This window comes from Aotus nancymaae, unplaced genomic scaffold (genome assembly GCF_030222135.1).
Source record: "Aotus nancymaae isolate 86718 unplaced genomic scaffold, 86718_ANA_hifiasm-v0.15.2.pri h1tg000036l, whole genome shotgun sequence".
NCBI classification, from domain to species: Eukaryota; Metazoa; Chordata; class Mammalia; order Primates; family Aotidae; genus Aotus; species Aotus nancymaae.
The window spans coordinates 6,597,913-6,615,372 of NW_026988450.1; the positions used below are offsets into that span (position 1 = coordinate 6,597,913).

The window sequence follows — 17,460 nt, forward strand, 5'->3', positions numbered from 1 at the left end:
AACCAATTCACTTGCAAGTCCCGGCTGCATTCTGGGCTCACCCTGAGCCCTGGGTGTTCCATGATGTTTGTATAGCTGATTTGAACACTCAAGTCTCTGTAGCTCAAAAGTCTATTTGACTTTTGCTTGTCCAAAGAAAACTTTTTTTTTTTTTTGAGACGGAGTTTCGCTCTTGTTACCCAGGCTGGAGTGCAATGGCGCGATCTCGGCTCACCGCAACCTCCGCCTCCTGGGTTCAAGCAATTCTCCTGCCTCAGCCTCCTGAGTAGCTGGGATTACAGGCACGCACCACTATGCCCAGCTAATTTTTTGTATTTTTAGTAGAGATGGGGTTTCACCACGTTGACCAGGATGGTCTCGATCTCTTGACCTCGTGATCCACCCGCCTTGGCCTCCCAGAGTGTTGGGATTACAGGCGTGAGCCACCGCGCCCGGCTCAAAGAAAACTTTTAAAAGAAAAACTCTTCAATATAGGCAACTATTTTGTCTCTTTCATCCAAATGCCTATTTGACATGTTTATTAGTCTCTCAATCGCGGAATATGCACTGTTATCCATCAGCAAAGGGCTTTCATTATATTCTGGTAAATGCGCCAATTTAACCTGGGCATCAGTATCTAGGCGTCCTTTTTACAGTTTCAGAGCCCAATACCTTTCAGGAAACTACAAAAGGCTTTATTTTTACAGCATAATTCAAATCTCATCAAAGTCACAGGAGTTTCACTTATTATTATGAGACTTCCTGAGGAAAAGTAAAGTAAAAATAAAGGTATGCCGGCTTCTAGAACTTTACTTTTTAGCAGGTGAGATAGAGAAGAAAAAAACACTCCTATTGGTTTTGAGATCATTATTTTTCAGTGTAATGGACTTTAAAAGCAGTAAGCAATGGGAAGCTGAACCTCACTTTATAGGTTCTGGGGAAAATAATCACCCTTCTTTTATGCGGTAGAAAACCTCTCCTAAAGGCATAGACAGGCCTAGATTTGAGACCGTGTAACGGAATTTTGGGGTCCTCTGAAGCACTTCTCTAAAATCTGTGGAAGAAATACTTGTGATTGGTGTGATTGTGATTACCTCATTAGATCAGGCTTTGCCTATACATCCAAATGATTTATTTTCTTGTTTATGTGTGTGTTGTGGTTAGGGGAGGTAGAGAAAGATTTGTCTCTGGCCTAATGCTTGGCACATAGTAGGAGCTTCTCTCAGATAATTTTGGCTTCAAACAAAAGAAGCATATAAAGCAGACACACATATTTCTTTCTCATTAAAAAATGTGAATATATAGTCCAGGGCTGGTATGGTGGACCTACAGTGCTAAAACCTCACCCCTTTTATCTTTTTTTTTTTTTTTTTTGAGACAGAGTTTTGCCCTTGTTACCCAGGCTGGAGTGCAATGGTGTGATCTCGGCTCACCACAACCTCTGCCTCCTGGGTTCAGGCAATTCTCCTGCCTCAGCCTCCTGAGTAGCTGGGATTACAGGCATGCGCCACCATGCCCAGCTAATTTTTTGTATTTTTAGTAGAGACGGTGTTTCACCATGTTGACCAGGATGGTCGCGATCTCTTGACCTCGTGATCCACCTGCCTCAGCCTCCCAAAGTGCTGGGATTACAAGGCGTGAGCCACCGCGCCCGGCCCACTTTTATCTTTTCATCTGCTGTGATTGGCTGCCATTCTCAAGGTCACCTCATGGTCCATGAGGGCTGCTGGAGCTCCAGCCATTCAACCACATTCTAGAACAGGAAGGAAGAAAAGGGGAGAGAAAGGGGACCCTCTCTCTATTCATGAGTCTTACTGAAGGAACCACATGACACTACTGCCTCCAGTTCAGTGGTTGGAACAGTGACATGGTCACAGGTGGCTGCAACAGAGACTGGGAAATGTGCATAGATTAGGGGAAAAGGTCAGAATCCTTTTATTAAAAAGAAGGGAAGAACGCTTTTGTATTTTTTATTTTTGAGACGGAGTCTTACACTGTCGCCCGGGCTGGAGTGTGGTGGTGTGATCTCGGCTCACTACAACCTCTGCCTCCCAGGTTTAAGTGATTCTCCTGCTTCAGCCTCCTGAGTAGCTGGGATTACAGGCACCTGCCTCCATGCCCAGCTGATTTTTTTGCATTTTTAGTAGAGACGGGGTTTCATTATGTTGACCAGGCTGGTCTTGAACCCCTGACCTCATCCACCTGCCTCGGCCTCCCAAAGTGCTGGGATTACAGGGGTGAGCCACCATGCCCTGCCGGAACAATGCATTTTGAGAGACAACTAGCCATCCCTGCTACACTGCTCAAAATATATTTGTTGAATTGAATTGGATCAATTGGCCAGAACTGGTGGTAGTGTTCTTGAGTTATTTTGTTCTGGAGATATTTCGAGATATGTTGTTGAAGATATTTTATCTTCCCCCTTGAAAAACAGGGTAGGAAGTTTCTGTACCTTTCGTGTGATAAGTGTGGGACTTGGGAGAGAGAATGCTGGCATAAGTACATCTTTGGCTGACACCAACTTACTCTGGGCAAGGACATTAAGACCCTTGTGCTCTTTTATCCTAAGGAAGTTGGGTGTGAACACGAATGGTGTGAAACAAATGCTTTCAAGTTCCATAGTCTGTGCCAGGCACATCATAAGATGAAAATCAAGTGCTCTGGTGATGAATGAGAACAATCAGAGGATCCTTCCACTTTCCTCCACATAGTCACCACATGGGACAAAGTCTGAAGAAGGCTCCAGTTCCCTTGTGAATTGGGAAATCATTGGCATTATAAATGGCTCCACCCCTTGTTTTTTTGTATGACCAACCAAGAATAAGTTATTTAACACTGCCAACCCTCAGTTTCCTCATCGGTAAAATGAGGATAATGAAAATCCCTATGTTTCGGGGTTGCTGCGAGGATTTTTAAAAAGTGCATGTATGTAAAGAGGTTTGCTCCGTGCCTGGCACAACTACATACTCAATAAAATACTACCTGTTCTTATTAATCATGCAAAAAAGAGCAGAAGAAAAATGCCCAAAGTTATATCCCCATGAGAGCAAGTCCTGGTTGGTTGATTAAGTAATTATAGGAAGATTATGTGTCAGTTAGAAGTGGGGAGCAGTCATGGAGGGCCTGGGAAAGCACACAGCACACAAAGGCACCCCACCTGTATGCCCACTCTGACCGAGAGGCCTTCTCAATGAATTGGTTTAGATTCTTTGGGTCTCAGGGGAAATGCTTCTCAGTCATCGATATAGGTATACATGGCTATGTTAGCATGATGCCATTTTGCATTTGATTTTCGTTCCTCATTCACTATATAAACTTGTGATTGTAATTTGCCTTGCCTTGTAGATCCACGTACAGGGAAAGAATGAGTGGGCCATATTGGCTTGAGTATTCAGCTATGATTCCCACTGTAAGATGAACAAAGTGGCATTCTGATGTTATACATTATTCTCTTTGAGGTTGGTTAATGTGAGTCTGCCACCCAAATGAAAAAATATTCACTGTCTCTGTCCACCATGTGCTTCATAGGCATCTTCTTTTGGAACGTTTTCCCAGTTTTTCCACCAAGTAATGAATATAGGAAGCTGTCACCACAGCTTCATTGAGGGCCCGGTGGTTGTCAGGCACTGTGTTAAGGACTCGGGGACATGGCGATGAACAAAAGGGACACTATCCCCACCTTGTGGAGATTACAGTCCAGCAGGACAGAGAGTTGGTAAACTATTACTAATCATCACAGACGGTGCACTGCATGATGTCAGAAAGAAGCCCAGTCACAGGGGCAGTAAGACAGGGAGGCGGACACAGACAGGCTGGTGTAGGAATGGTTCCCTCTCAGTCTCCACCTGATACCTGGAGGACAAGTGGGAGTATGGAGACAGCACGTGCCCCACAATGGAGTCTGTGAGCTCCTCTTCCACCTTCCTTGTCATGGGTGCTGGGTGGGGAGGGGGAAGCCACATCACGAGCCTTGTCCCCTTGAATCTGGACCTGTCCACTCTGCGTGCTCCTTTGAATGTCCACACACTTGTACCCTGTGTGGCAGCCACTGCAGCCTGGTGCTGCCACTTCCTCTTAGATGTGGAAAACCCAACCACCCAGGAGCCTGTGTTCCTGGGATGGCATGAGGGAGGGAGGAGGAAAGACAGCATCACAATATTCACCCTGGCAGGATGCTGTCTCCATTCTTCAGCAACCAACTGAATGGGTATTTAGTGTTTTGTCAGTCTTTGCTTTTACATAAACTTTTTTTTTTTTTTTCAGATGGAGTCTCATTCTGTCTCCCAGGCTGGAGTGCAGTGGCGTGATCTTGGTTCACTGCAACCTTGACCTCCTGGGTTCAAGTGATTCTCCTGCCTTAGACTCCCAAGTAGCTGGGACTACAGATGTGTGCCACCACACTCGGCTAATTTTTGTATTTTTAGTAGAGACAGGGTTTCTCCATGTTGACCAGGCTGGTCTTGAACCCCCAACCTCAGGTGATGTGCCCACCTTGGCCTCCCAAAATGCTGGGATTACAGGTGTGAGCCATGTGCCCGGCCTATGTAAACTTTTTTTAAATCAAACTGTTCTTTGCTGTTTTCAAACAAACAAAGCAAACACACAGAACACACTCTCACAGAAACCTAACAACCAAAAAGTGTTGGAAGGGAAAACCAGCTTTGTGGTCTAGATTAAATAATACATGCTTATTCATAATTTCTCTTTTCAGCCTGCTAGACTCCATTTTTAAGTAGAAAACAGAAAGACAGCCATCAGGCCCAACAGAAGCCTTAAATATATCTTTGAAGTTTGGAAGTGACTCATGCCGTGAGTCTGGAAGTGTAGGTTTCTTTTGAAACGTGCGCTGCTGCCATGGCTGTGATCACTGCCTCCTCAGCACTGGTGGCCTAGGTGGGCAGCAGGGCTCCTGTCAGCTGTGACTGGCTGTCACCACATCCCACAGGACATGCTTGCTCCTTCTGTTGCCAGACCGACATTCTCCTCCTTCTGCTTGTCTAGACAGCCCCTACCCTTAGAGAAAGGGCAGACCCTGTGAGCTCTGTGCTGGCCCTGCCTAAAGCACACACACTGTGCCCTCCCCTCCTTACTCTATTGGGCACTAAATCCTCGCCTCCATTCCCCGTCTCTGTGTAAACCTCATTGGCCTATGAAAGCCTCCCCTGGCCCACAGACTGATTTCCCCAGGACGGCCTCTGTTCCACAGCATACATCACACTTGCAGTCACTTGTATAGAGCTGGTCTTCCTGGGAAACTCTGGGTCCTCCTTGGCAGGGACTGTGTCTTCCTGCTCATGGCTGTGTCCTGGTGCCTAACCCATCATAGGTGCTTAATGAGTAGGTTTCTTGTCTGAGAGATGTGGCCCCTCCTTCCCATGACCACAGTCAGGTTTCTCAGGGTCAGGAGTGGGCTCAGAGCCCCTGTGCAGCCCACTCCTGCACGTCACCATGGACAGTTCCACTTAGACCAGCTGGAAGGACTGGTAAGATCCATCAGTTCAAGCCCTCCTTTTCAGATGTGGCAACAGGATTAGTTTGCTAGGACTGCCAAACAAAGCACCATAAACTGGGTTGGTTAGGCAACAGAAATTTATTGTCTGCCAGTTCCGCAGGCTGGAAGTCTGAGATCAAGGTGTCAGCAGGGTTGGTTGTTAAGGGCAGCGAGGGAGGATCTGTCCAGGCTTCTCCCCCCAGCTCCTGGTGGTTTGCTGGCCTTTGTTTGTGTTCCTTGGTTTGAAGAAGCGATGGTCCAATCTTCACACGCACTCTCTCTGAGGGTGTCTGTATCCAAATTTCCCTTTTTGTTTTTTTTTTGAGACAGAGTCTCACTTTGTCGCCCAGGCTGGAGTGCAGTGGCATGATCTCTCACTGCAACCTCTGCCTCCCGGGTTCAAGCAATTCTCCTGCCTCAGCCTCCCGAGTAGCTGGGATTACAGATGCTTGCCACCACACCTGGCTAATTTTTCTTTTCTTTTTTTTTTAGTAGAGATGGGGTTTCACTGTGTTATCCAGGCTGGTCTCAAACTCCTGACCTCATGATCTGCCTGCCTCGGCCTCCCGAAGTGCTGGAATTACAGGTGTGAGCCACTGAGCTTGGCCAAATTTCCCTTTTTTGTAAAGACACTGGTGATTGGATTAGAGCCTACTCTAACCACCTCATCTTAACTTGATCATCTTCAAGTTAAGTCATCTATTCGCAGATAAGGTCACATTCCCAAGTACTGGGGGGAAGGACTTCAGTATATCTTAAGGAACCCAATTCGACCCAAAACAGTGACTTAGTTTGTAACACCTCATCCTCCCTGATGAAAGATGATCCTACCCACCCATGGTTTATAGAATAAAGGGGTCATGTTATTTTCCCAGGTGTATTCTCATTGGTTGCTCTTTGTGAGCAGGAACTGGAAGACAGAGGAAAACCATGGTTAGTAAGAGGTCGTCTGCCTGGGTGATGGGGCTACTTGCCAAGTGTGGAACATGGTCTGCACAGGGTGTTTCAGCTGACTGGCTTTAAACCCACTTGACTGCACATCCCCTAAGAAGTCCAATCACAGGAGTTCAGTTAATCTCCTGGATCAATGAACAATTATGTAGAGAAAGTGACTTTGTCAACAATTGAATTAAAATCACCCAACCTATGAAATTAGAAGTAATTCAAGTTTGAGCACATATTAGCTGTGTGGCCCTAGGCAAGTCAGTTGTCTGGATAGCAACATACTCTCTGTAAAGTGCTGGGAATAGGTAACCTCTGAAGACCCTTTTGGCTGAAACCTTTGGATTATGTGGTTCTTTTCATGTTGAAAGCAGGAAAATCCTCTAAGGAGCAGAGCTATGCAACTATGAAAAGAAATCAATTGTTGAAGTGCCTTTCCTCTTCATTGTCATCTGTAGATAGGAGGTGGTTCTTGCCTCTGCATAGAAGAAAAACACTAGATCCCTGGCTTGATCTACTTTTCTGTGCTCGATGTCTACTCCTTGCAAGAGATGGACCAGCACACAGGACGTGGGTCCTCTGCTGATAGGGTACCGTTCCTGGCTCACCTTGCTGGTCCCACTCTGCTGGGCTGCTGGTGGTAGAATTTGCATGGGTTGAATGTATCATTTTCATCTTCAAAATAACCAATTTTCAAAACAGTTGTTTGTTAGTGTCTAATAACATACTTAAGAACCAAATCAGAGTGTCAGTTGTACAACTGAGTCTTCAGGTTATAGACACTCACTCTTCACAATCTTGGCATAAAAAATCCTGCTAATAATAGAGTCTTGCCTATAAATAGAGATTTTCTAATGTCCTCTCCTGCTATTGTATTGTTTATTACAATGCTCAATGTATCGTAATCCCTTTTTTTGGCCATAAAACTGTGCCCCTTGATTGTGAGAAGGATATAAAAGAGACCAGATGTCTTAACAAGTTTGGATAAATCAGTCATCACCTTCTTTTTTTCCAAGAAGAATGAGGCATAACAGCTTGAGTGATGCACAGACTTTATTTTCCATTTGGTCTTTCCAAAGCAAACAGAACCAAGGTGTAAAGTCTGCTAACGACACTGTGTCAGCCATGTGGCATTCAGTTTTAAGGACACGACCATCGCTATTGTGAAAAGAGAGGGAAGTCAAATTGTTAGTGTTTTGTCTCCTTTAACATTGAGACCAAAAATAACAACCTCAGGAGAAAGACAAAGAGAATGACTAATGAACTCAGTTCTAGTTTAATGTTTGAGAGGAGCATAGACTTTGATAGGAAACTAGGGAGATCAGCTCTCAATCCAGTAGCTTTTCCCTCAAATATAAGAATTCTTAGATATACATTTACATAGTAAATTATTTTAGAATTTTACTTTTTGCAAAGAAGGGTAATGATAGATACAAGAAGTCCCACTCAACAAGGTCATAATGAGGCAGAGTGAATCTGCAGTAACATAACAATAGTCAGACACCAAAGTATTTTTTATCCCAACATTTTATAGAATGTATTATGTGTTGGCCACTAGATGGGTGTTGAATATACATGGCATTGAAAACACAAAGCAACATTACAAGATTGGAACAACTCCACTGTGTAAGTGAAGAAAACATAACATAGAGGGGTAAATAGTCTGCTCAGGTTCATTCAGTGGGGAGCAGGATGATTTGACTCAAGTCCAGAGCGCTTTCAGAAAACTCGGGTTTTCCTATGAACAGGGCCTGCACATATGCAGATACTGCTCTCATGCTGCTTTCCAGGTGCGAGAATCAGATGAGCACAAAGACCTGGTTGTCATACCAATTCCGATGGCATCATTAATCTAAGCCAGGCCTATTCCGTGGAATTAGAAGGAGAAGGATTGGAAAAAGTCCTGGAGATGTTGCTCATGACAGTCTGAGGCACCACAGGGCATGCAGAAATGAGGGAAACACAGTTCCTCAGAGCACTTTTAGGAAGGCCCTGGTAGTGCACATATCATGATAAAAGGGAGGCTCCAGGTGCCATGAAACAACTGTGAAAGAATGCTATTGGGAGCCGAAGCGGGGTGAGACCCTGGTAGCAAAGGCCTTTCTGAACCCCATTCCATGTATGGCTATTGCTGGTGGTGACCGCAGCACTGGGAGAGAGGAGAGGAAAGGTCTCTTAGAGGAAGAGGAGCATGGCATGGGCCTCAAGGATGGGTAGGTTTTGGGTAAGAAGAAAGGGGGTGGGAGATGGCATTCTGTGCAGAAGGAATAATAAGAGAGAGGCATAAAGGTGGGACCCCTGTCTGTAGAGTAGCATCACTTGGGACAAATATTGAGAGACGTAGCCCTAAATTTGTAAGACTGGGGCCTGGGAGCATTCCACTCCATGGATTCCAAACTTGGTCTGAAGGTTGTCTAAGAAATCTGGGAACAGGCTTTCATTAGTCTACGAAGTTTTATTTGAAACTAAATATATATGCATGTTTCAGTTAGCTATACTGCTGGATTGAAAAAAAAAACACTCTAGAGATAACTTAAAAATTAACTGCCTTAAAACAACAACTTTTCATTTCTCCTAGTTCCGCAATCTGTGCTGGCTTAGCCAGGAACTAAAAAGTTGTTCCAGAAGCCCAGTCTGGTATTTGGGGCCCTGTCAACTATTCTCAGGCCTCCTTCATGTTCAGTGCCTACCCTCCTGCCGAGTGTTTGAAGTAACGGCTAACCCTATCATCAAGGGATTCCTCATCAAAGGCCATCTTTGGGGAAATTTCTATATTTTATATAGAAACTTCCACTGCCATCAAGTATAGAACTTGTACAAAAGAGTGGGTGTCTTGAAGGCCAGTCTTGACTCAACACAAATAATAACATTATTTTATCTAGAGCCATTCAACTACGAACTTTGTCTCAGGTCAGTGAGTCCTCTACTAGTAGAGGATTTGAAGCAGAGGGTGGATACTGTGACTCAGGGGTTCTGCAGATACAAATCCTTCACCCCAAGACTCTACTGTACCAGCAGTACCAGCAGATGCTCTTAGGATGATCTGGAAGCTTCAAAGATCCTGATTTAGTTGTTCCCTAATGTAACAAGGATACTGAGATGGAGAAAAATCAACAGTGTTAGGAAACAGTAGTGCACTACATAACTGGAAGCACAAACAATGTCTATTTAAGAAAAATTAATTTTTTTTAATTTTTAGTTTTTGTGGGTACATCCTAGGTGTATATATTTATGGGGTACCTATGTTTTGATACAGGTATGCAATCATCGTATACAATGATAATCACATCATAAAGACTGGGATCGCCATCCCCTCGAGCATTTATCTTTTGTGTTACAAACAATTCAGTTTACACACTTTTGGATATTATAAAATGTGCAATTATTACTGACTATCATCACCTCGTTTGCTATCAAATAGTAGGTCTTTTTAACTTTTATTTTTATTTTAGCTTCAGGGTATTTAGGTTCATGTGCTGGTTTGTAATACAGGTAGACTTTTATCATGGGGGTTTTTGTACAGAATATTTCGTCACCCAGGTACTAAGCTTAGTACCCAACAGTTATTTTTTCTGCTCCTCTCCCTCCTCCTGCACTCCATCCTCAAGTGGGCCCAGTGTTTGTTGTTCCCTACTTTGTATCCCATGAGTTCTCAAAGATAATGTCTGTTTCTATAGCACTATGATCAATGGATGTGAGTGTGTGAGCAGAGAGAAGGCAGGCACCACTTTCTTAATCATTCTGTAGTTGCTGCATTAAAGGTTCCCACCTATGTGCTATTTACATATCCTAGGGAGAAAAAGAAAGAATGAACATGTCAGACTCTTAACACTGATTAATGCTGTAATCAGCCTGGCAACAGCTGCTCGCCTAACAACTTCATTTGCAGCTACAGGAGTGTGTGTTTCTATTTCTCTTGCATTACTTACCAGCAACCTAATTTATACTGAGCCTCTTCTCATGTTTTAAAGATGTTCTTCAAAGATATGTTTATGTCACCAGTCATGTAGAGTGGATGATGCCATTGGGGTCACAATGAAGAGATCCTAACCTACAGGTTCTCATTTTAATTTGGAATCACAGTGTAATGAATTATCCTTATTCTAGACATGTAACAGATGTGGTTACAGTCAAAGGCAGGGAAAATATTAGAAGTCTGGAAGTGAAAACACTGGGAAACGATTTATCTTCAGGGCAAGAGTTAATCTCATTCCACTTTGGGTCTGGAAATTCATGGGTTTTGTTTTCTAGATAAGACTTCCTACAACACTGGCCAACCGGAATATGTTGGTAGGCAATTCTAGGTGTGGACGGTGTTATCAGTAGCTCCAGGTTAAATTTGATAGACATTTCTGAAAACTTGGTTTGATTAAACTGATTGATCAGGATAGTTTTAAGTTTCTTTGTAATGAATGCTGTTATTGGTAGTTGCTCATACATTCTAAGAATGTATATATGAAATGAAAACTTAATTTTTAAGTTTTTTATGAGATGAGTTTCACTCTGTCACCCAGGCTGGAGTGCAGTGGTGCAATCTCAGCTCATTGCAATCTCTGTTTCCTGGGTTCAAGTGATTCTCCTGCCTCAGCCTTCTGAGTAGCTGGGATTACAGGCACAAGCCACCACACCCAGCTAATTTTTATATATTTGGTAGAGATGGTGTTTCATCATGTTGGCCAGGCTGATATCGAACTCCCGACCTCAAGTGACCCACCCGCCTCAGCCTCCCAGAGTGCTGGGATTACAGGCGTGAGCTGCCACACCCAGCCAAAAACTTCTTTAAATCAGAGAAAGCTATCTGAATAGATGGGAAACAACTGCCTATTTTTGGTGTAAAAAATGTCAATCATTTATATGTGATTTATATGTAAGAGGGAAAATGTTGCTGTCATTATATTTACTGAAAGATAAACGCTAAAAAATGAATATGCCTTCTATGTGGTTTTTCATATTTGAATATATACTTTTTATGCTCACAAAATTTTGAGACTAGTGTATTATCACATTCACATCCCCTTCTTAAGTAGTGTGTTATGAAGCAGTCACTTGTGTTGTGAATTATTTTTGAATAATAATGACTAGCTAACATGATTTCTAACTAGGTGTTATGCTACTTTATCTCATCGAATCCTCAAAATAATATTGTAAGATATATACTATGATAACCTCCCCATATTGTAGATGAAGAAATGGAGGCTTAGATTGTCTAACTACCCATCACAGAGCTGGAAAGGGTACAGAAGGGGCTCAAATCCATGTGTGGCCATTGTTAAACTGTGCTTTTGAATCAGTGCACTTCACTGGCTTTTCATACGGTGCCTTGATAATTTCAGACTTGGATAATTTCCAGTGATGAGAAGCTTGGTAGACATTTTTAGAGAGGAGGAGATGAAAGCATTACAAACATTTTCTAATTGTAGAGTGAGAAGTAGGAACTCAGAGGAATCAATTAATTTTTCATTTTTTTTTTAAGGACAGAGTCTCCTTCTGTTGCCCAGGCTGGAGTGCAGTGGTGTGATCATAGCTTATCGCAGCCTTGAACTCCTGGGCTCAAGGGATTCTCTTGCCTCAGCCTCCTGAGTATCCGGGACTGTAGGTGTGCCATCATGCCTGGCTAATTTTTTATTTTATTTTATTGTAGAGATAGAGTCTTGCTATGTTGCCTAACCTGGTCTTGAACTCTTGGCCTCAAGTGATCCCCCCTCCTCAGCCTCTCAAAGTGCTAGGATTACAGGTGTGAACCACTGCACCTGGCCTAATTTTTTAAAGAATATTAGTTGACAAAAATTAGTTGAAATTTTCCAAAAGCAGTTCCATATCTCATGCTATATTTCATTTCTTTTGCCTTGGAATTTTACTCTGGAAGTGAAATATTTTAAAATTTCTAATGAGGGTCCCAGGATCATGTGGTACCTTTCAAGTAAAAATATCTTATATCCTGTGTGCACAAAATGAGCTGCTGTGTTCTTTTGTTTAGTTAATCAGAGAGGGGCTTTCAGCATTTATGAAGCACTAGACACGGTGCTAAGCAAGGTATTTCATTTAATCTTTACAAGCGCGGTGTAAGCTGGTATTACTATAGCTGTGGAAACAGTCTCAGGGCAGTTAAGTTCCTTAACAAAAGTTGTACATATTGTAAGCCACAGAGCTGGGATTACAACCCATGCCTGCCTCCTCCCACTTCTTAGAAACAGATTTACTGTCCCCTGAAAATGAGGGAAATAAAGTCATTTCCCCAAATAAGCAGATTCTATTCTTTTAGTTGCATTCCAACTCTCTTAGTTCCAATGCTTCACTCTTGAGGTCGGATGCTTAGTCAATATGAGTTCTAATTCAAAATCTGCCACAAAGTTTCACAAACTGAGCTGGTGTGTTGTTTCAAGAACCCCAATCTAATCACCATAGTCTTTGTTTAGGAAACACACATCAGGGGCCTGAAGTGTCCAGATTTCCACTTGGTGTTATCTCAGTAGACACAGCTGCAAATCAGTAGCAACAGATGGCCTCGTTTAATGATTCTTAACATTTCCCTCCAAATGAGAGAGAAAACTAAGCAAACTGAGGATGAGACGAGTCAGCATGTTTTATTCACAAAGATTCAAGAAGCTGAAATGTAGGATTAATTCTGAAGGCTGAAGAGCTGGAGGTATTAATAACTCACCTTCCTAGGGAGACCAACTCCTCTCTCGTCACTTTGCAGTTCCCTGTGTGCAGGCTGATTCTGAGGAAGGGATTGGCACATGCATTTAACTCATTAGACTCTGGTGTCTCGTGACATTATTCCCCACTGTGGATGGGGCATTTGGGATTACTGAGTTGGCTGTAGGAATGAGTCCTAACATTCTCTTAGGTCCTGTGTCAGGGAGAAGTTCTGGGTCAGCATCCTTACGACATCTGGTCCTGTAAGTCTGTTCTGATCCTGACTGAAAGCTTTGAATGGGTCCAGCATCCTTGAAACTACCATGGAATGGTCAGCAATGTAAATGTGGTCATTGTGTATCAGGCAGCAGTTCCTTTGTCCTGCTTGCAGTTAGGGAAGCAGGGACCTCTCTACCCAACTCTGTACTCTGGTGTTCTCGTGCCCTCTGAGCCTAAGTTCCTTATTCCTTTGAGTTAAATGCATGTGCCAATCCCTTCCTCAGAATCAGCCTGCACACAGGGAACTGCAATGTTCCCCAACTTCTCTCCAGGACTGGTAGAGGCAGCCTGTCTCCTGGGGAGTGCAGTGCTCTGCTCCCTCACATTCTTCCTGGGTCAGGAGAGGACCTCCTGTTTGGACTTGGAGAGCCCAAAACCAGGCACCAACAGACCCTGACAAAGGTGCTGTAGTAACGGCCTAGAGCAGCAGAAAAAGCAACGCTCTGTTAGACAGATGACCTAAATAGTGGCTCCAACAACACATTCAGCTGGGTTGGAGGCCCCAGGAAGCTCTCAGTTTCCTCATCTGTAGAATGAAGTGAATAACTGCTGTCCAGGTCAGAGTCAATGTGCATAAAGCACTTGGTGTGATGTTTGGCATGTAACAGCCACTTAATAACTGGCAGCATTTATTATGTCTTTCAGTGAACTTTCTGGACAATGGGAAGCAAAATGTAATGTAGACATTTTTAAGGCTTTGGGATAGTTTGTAATACTGGAAACAATGAAATCAGGACTTGAATTCTTATGCAGCAGTCCCAGTGATCTTTAGAGAATGCCCATCTTGCAGATCACCTGAGGTCAGGAGTTCGAGACCAGCCTGGCCAACAATGGCGAAACCCTGTTGCTACGAAAAATACAAAAATTAGCTGGACATGGTGGGGAGCTCCTGTAATCCCAGCTACTCAGGAGGCTGAGGCAGAAGAATTGCTTGAACTCAGGAGGGGGAGGTTGCAGTGAGCTGAGACTGTGCCACTAGACTCCAGCCTGGGCGAGAGAGTGAGACCCTGTCTCCAAACAAAACAAAAAACAAAACCCAAAACAAAACAAAAAAGAGAGAGAATGCCCATCTTGGCTTTGATGGTCTCACCTTTCTTAGGCATTTTGAAGGTACACCTGACAAGGAGGTGAAAATCCTCCCTCTAATACTACATCTGGAGTTACAGCTAAGGAAGGCCAAAGAAACCATTGGAACCTACTGGGAAGTTGAAAATTTAGGCTGAAGAGCTGCAAGCGGTGACTACTTCTGAAGGTTCGTTAGACAGCAGAATAGTTTTACAAATAAAGCTCCTGAAGTCAAGACTCTTGGGTCATCTAAAATTAGACAGGACAATCACTTGACAATGGGCGACACTGGCAGGGCCAAGCGCAAGGTGACCTGGTAGCTTTTTCTATTTCTAATTTCTGTAAGTCTATAGAAAGGTCTATTTCTTTTCAGTATTTTATAATGCATGCTTTTCCTTTAGGCTTCTTCACATTTTTTCCCCTTAGATATTTTATAGATTCTACTTACAGAGCTTAAAATTACAATAAAAATGCCATTTCATACACTATTAAGTTTAGACCATTTAAAATGCTGTCTTGCAAATTTCTCTTTCTACAGTGCCATGCTGTCCCATCATGTTGCCTTGTGTCTGCTGCTATTTTTGAATTATGTTTACAGTACATTTCATCCACCTTTGATAAGGAACTTAATCTCCATTGGCAGGTCAACTTGTGACTTTATGCTGTGACTATAACTGCAAATTATGGTGAATTTTTCATTTTAAGTTATTCCCTGGGATAGGAAGCCGGTCCAAAGGCAGAAGAACTTTGGGTTATAAAGACTGAAGAAGGAATCTTACAGACACTGCTTCCACAGTGGACAATGCTTACAGGATGGAATGCCAGGGAAGATTGCAATAAAATGTATGGGAGTTGGGTGCAAAAGGGCAAACACAAGACTGGGAAGCAAAAGAGATCAGTGTGGGATTGAGGAGTCCAGAGAAGGTTAAACATGGAGCTGAAGTTCAGAGAGGGGCCCAAGGTCCGACTGCTGCAGAAAGCTAGGCCTGAGAATTCATCACGTTTTGAAGATTAGAACAAGCAGCTGCAGTGTTAGCATCTCACCATAGTAGGAAGCAGGGCCCAGGAAAGAGCTGGTACACAGGCTATAGCTTTGGCAAAGGGAAAGGCTGTGGACACTAAATCAACTTTAGGCTGAGCTCTGAAGTTCTATAATAATCATGTCAGGTCAGAAGCTAGTGTTAGTGGCCTGAAGGGGCAGGTGTAGGGAAATGAGACTATTGGGGAGGAATATCGTGGAGTGAGATTTAAGGGAAGAGAGATGGTTACTGACTTTACAACATCTCTAGACATACTGGGCCTCCCTTAATTTTAATATACTTTGCTTTTCAGCTTTTGTGCAGATTCTGTACCCTCTATCTGGGAAGCAAAGCGAAAGGGAATTAAACAAACATTTCTTGAATACCTGCCATTTAAAAGGTACTTGGATAAGCACTTTACGTATACTCAGTGAGCTGCTCCAGGAGAGTGGGTTACTGTTATCTCCATTTCACAGACAATACACAAGCTCATAGGTTAAGTAACTCACCTAGTGTGCACAGTTAATAAATGGGGGCTGTGTGATTCCAGAGTCCTCTCTCCTTTCACTCTACCATACTGTTTCCTACAGACAGATGTCTAGGATCAGACTCCAGGGTCTGGTCCTGGCACACAGAAGGCCCTCCGTACATTGCCATCTTCCTCCCTCCCTCCCAGTCCTCCACCCCTTCTCACCTCTTAAAAGTCCACTCCTTTATTTTCAGAGGTTTTTAGTTGATTCTATACAGTTACTGTGTTAGGTTATAAAGTCACCTGCATATTCTCTTTTTTTTTTTTTCATGAAGGAGGATAATATCCTGAATCTGGAAATTTTGGATAACTTTTTTGGGGGAAAGCAAAGGTTGATACATTTTATCTTACTCTTAAAAGCCAGATTCTCAGAATCTTGGAATACAGTGGTTTTTAAGAAATTCATGAAATAAAGAGATTTTCCAATTTTTCTGAGAATGTGGCAAAAAAAGGGTTATATTTCAACCTACATGATTTAGCTCCTTGGGCCCAATTACACCACAGGTCCACATGTCTGAAGCTCACTTTCTTGCACCATGGTGGTCTCTGCTGCTCAGCTCTTCCTGATCTTATTACTAATCATGTGAAAGTTAAGTCTGTACTTTGCTGGCCCTCCCACTTGTCTTCCAGCCTTGTATTTTTTTAGATGTCTACAGGACATTGCTAATTAGAGCTCAAGATGTGAAAAACTGATAATTCTATAATTTTTCTTCCATTTTTCTCCACCAAATATGCATCTTTTTTTTTTTATGGAACACTTAACAAATTTGTGTGTCATCCTTGTGCAGTGGCCATGCTAATCTTCTCTGTATCATTCCAATTTTAGTATATGTGCTGCCTAAGTGAGCACATATGCATCTTTTCTCAATTCTAGCATTCTAACGTTCTTTTGGTCCTCACTGGAATAATTTTTGACTACTTCCTCTAATTTCCACTGCCACTGGAATGGACTTAAAATGAATGATCTCAGGTTCCATGTGGGCATCCAAAATGGCCCTAAAATCCTAATACAGTTCCCTAGTAATTTACTTCTTTCCTTCTAAGATGATTTTATCCTTCTCTTCTTGCATTTCCTGTATGTTCCCAATAATTAATTCATCCAGATGACCTGCATCAGGCACCACATTGTCTGCCTTCCTTCTGCTTCTATGAAGGAAGTGTCCCTGCTCCTGCCACTCCACTGTGCTCAGGGTTCCAGCCTCTTTCACCTTCTTAACATCTTGCATTCAGCATTATCCCTTCCCTGTCTTGGATAATCTCTTTCTTTCTTTCTTTCTTTTTTTTTTTGAGACAGAGTCTTGCTCCGTCAGGCACCAGGCTGGAGTGCAGTGGCGCGATCTCGGCTCAGTGCAACCTCTGCCTCCCAGGTTTAAGCAATTCTCCTGCCTCAGCCTCCCGAATAGCTGGGACTACAGGCGCATGCCACCACACCCAGCTAATTTTTGTATTTTTAGTAGAGACAGAGTTTCACCATGTTGGCCAGGATGGTCTCGATCTCTTGACCTCGTGATCTGCCT

General features: G+C 43.1%; 1 protein-coding gene and 1 non-coding gene across 3 annotated transcripts in view; one reads left to right on the forward strand and one right to left on the reverse strand.

Moving 5' to 3' along the window:
• The window catches only part of RP1 (RP1 axonemal microtubule associated), a 306,195-nt gene that overhangs the window by 12,590 nt on the left and 276,145 nt on the right, over nucleotides 1-17,460 (forward strand). The gene's annotated exons all lie outside the window — the stretch shown is intronic.
• On the reverse strand, nucleotides 16,687-16,793 carry LOC135278123 (U6 spliceosomal RNA). The gene has a single exon (XR_010345681.1). It is a non-coding gene; the product is annotated as a U6 spliceosomal RNA (small nuclear RNA).